The 2,875-nt window shown below is 41.2% G+C and overlaps 1 non-coding gene across 1 annotated transcript; it reads left to right on the plus strand.

Moving 5' to 3' along the window:
- Window positions 1–2,323: 2,323 nt before the first annotated feature.
- LOC112535156 lies at window positions 2,324–2,430 on the plus strand. Its single transcript, XR_003079344.1, has one exon. It is a non-coding gene; the product is annotated as a small nucleolar RNA R71 (small nucleolar RNA).
- Window positions 2,431–2,875: the final 445 nt, after the last annotated feature.

The following is a 2,875-nucleotide window of genomic DNA, read 5'->3' on the forward strand; positions in this document are numbered from 1 at the left end:
TTGTTCGAGTCCAGCAAGATAAGGAATCTTAGGTTGATATTCCCTGACTGGGATTGGTTTCACCTTTTGTCCCTCAGGTTTGTTAACCTTACTGCTTGCCTCAACCTGCACATCATAGTGGAGTCGTCAAAAACAGGCTTATAAGAAGCTGAAACTAACTTACCTGAATGCAAAGTGATGGCGTTCACATTCTCCCTCGAGTTAGACTCAGTGGTGCTAGGGAGCGCTCCTTGTTGCCTCTCGGACAACATCTTAGAGATTTGGCCAATCTGAGTCTCCAAGTTCTGAATCAAGGCCTGCTGATTCCTAAGTGCACTATCAGTTTGTTGGAACCTCATCTCTGTAGTCGTCATAAACTTCATCATAAGCTCCTTGATGTGCATAGTTTTACACATATTTGCTTACATATTATTGCGTATGTTCTTAGCAATTATTGTGCTTTTATTCCCAAATCACCCGTGTTTTGTGTTCTTTTGCATTTCAGGAGCATTTATAGGACCGTCATTAGTGTTTAAGCAATTATAGATCAATACATGCAGAAATGGACAAGAATTCATCAAGATCGGACAAGAGCCCACGTTACATAATATAGAGCACGTACCGAGTCAAGGCCACATGTCGGGATCACCACGGCCTCGACTCCGGCTGACAAACCATTGGGCTTTCGATCCTCGAATTGGCATGGCATTTAACCACGACGACTGTGGTGGCGGCCTGGGACTGACGCGATGCCGAGATCCATGTCACCACTGATCAAGCCCGACTACCGAGAGAAGAAGAGAGGAAGAAAGAGTGAAAAGTCCTCAGTGAGAGAGTTGCGAGCAGGAAAACAGTTAAGTGAGGGAGTAATTCAAGAGGCAATTTGGGAGATTAATCATATAGGATCCAGATTTGGAGCTGTTCATCCAATTCGAGAAAAAAAGGTGTACATGTTTCATTTTCATTATTCTTTCATTGTAATTGATTTCCTAGTTGTTTTAAACATGAACATGTTTAGCTAGATTGATTAAATCCATTAGGATTTCTTTACTATGTTGGCTTAATATTATATTGTTGGATTATTTGAGTTAATTTTGTATTCTTCTTACTTTTAGTATTAATAAGATAATGCATTATTCATGAGACATTGTGAATTGTGGTGTTTAGATTGCTTTATGTGATTGAGAAGTCCATTTAGCAATTGGAATTTTGAATAGCAAGAACTGGTTAATAATCACTTAGAGATAAGGATAATTAACTAGCCGGATTAAGAATTAACAAAGCTTAATAGAGGCGGATTAAAGCTTAATGCTAATTTAAGAATCAATCGTTAGGAAGAGATTCCAACTTTAGGTTATTAGGTTTAAGAATTCGGTTATCTCGAGAGAGAAACCGAATTCAGTTAAGAATTCATCCACGGGTAGCATAATTGGATTCATCAATCCTTTTTCTTTTGTTTGATTGCTAACTAGTTTAGGTTCCCTTTGGGTTTGCTTTCTTGTCTTGGTTATTTCATTTATCCATTTACTCCTGCATCTCCCTTAAAATTTAGCTTGTAGCTATTAGTTAATTTAGAAATTATTCATCATTCATTTTAGGTTAATATAACAAAGAACAAAGGAGTAACTCTGGGCTTTCACTTTCCTGAGGAATACGACCTTGATACTCGCCATTAGTGTTAGACTGTATAGATAGGTACACTGCCTTAGATTGTAGCTAACACAATTAGCAACCATCACTCCTCTAAATTTGATTTCTTTCCAGGAGGAGGAGCCTCGCGCTCTGCCCAGTGGGCTTGTTGGTGGCCGATGAAGTCTCTGAAAACCAGGTGGACCCTAGGCATTATTGTTCCTCCAACTGAAGTTGGGATGATTGTGCCACCCAGGGTTGTACGTGTTGTTGTAAGGGTGGTTTTGCTACCTTAGGGCTTTCCCCATATAATCAACCTGCTCAACATCAGAAGACACAGCATAAATAGATGGAAAAGTAGAGGAAGATGCAGCAAACATACCTCCCGCAATACAGTTTGCACTATAGTGTGGGCCACCATAAAACTCGCAGCCCAACATTCATGAACAAGATCAGAGTTGGTTAATCTTCGGCTAGAAGCTCACCCCGAGCCAAGGCTGCTATAGAATCCACTTGGTTAACCACTCCTTGTCTTCCTGGTCGGCTCCTAGAGGATTGCCACTGATAATTGTTCATGGCCATTTCCTCTATCAAGTTTTGAGCCTGCTCGGGCGTCTTACTGTTTAGCGCCCCACCTGCTGCAGCATCCACCATCTACCTCATCGTAAGGTTCAACCCGCTGTAGAAGGTCTGAACCTACTACATCCACACTGGCAATCCGTGATGTGGGCAGCATCTCAACAGGTCCTTAAACCTCTCCCATGCATCGTACATGCTTTCATCATCAAACTACACAAAAAAAGATATGTCATTTCTAAGTTTAGCACTTTTAGCGGGAGGAAAATACTTATATAAAAAATTTTTGGCCAACGCCTTCCAGGTAGTAATCCTCTACTGTGGAAGAGATTGCAACCATCTCTTTGCTCTGTCCCTCAAAGAAAATGGAAACAATCTCAGCCGAATGGCGTCATCAATTGTACTATTTATCCTGAATGTGTCACAAATCTCCAAAAAGTTAGAGATATGAGCATTGGGATCCTCGCTGGGCAATCCTCCGAACTGTACGCTCTACTAGATCATCTGGATAACATTGTCTTTTATCTCAAAACTGTTGGCCGCTACAGCAGGTCTGACTATACTAGTTTTCATCCCATCCAAAGATGGTCGAGCAAACTCGTACATCGTCCTCTGATCGTCATCGGCCTGGGGGTTATGGTTCTTCATCATGTTAGCTCTTTGAACCTGAACTGTAACTCCTCAACTACCT

Source organism: Ricinus communis, chromosome 8 (genome assembly GCF_019578655.1).
Source record: "Ricinus communis isolate WT05 ecotype wild-type chromosome 8, ASM1957865v1, whole genome shotgun sequence".
Taxonomy (NCBI): domain Eukaryota; kingdom Viridiplantae; phylum Streptophyta; class Magnoliopsida; order Malpighiales; family Euphorbiaceae; genus Ricinus; species Ricinus communis.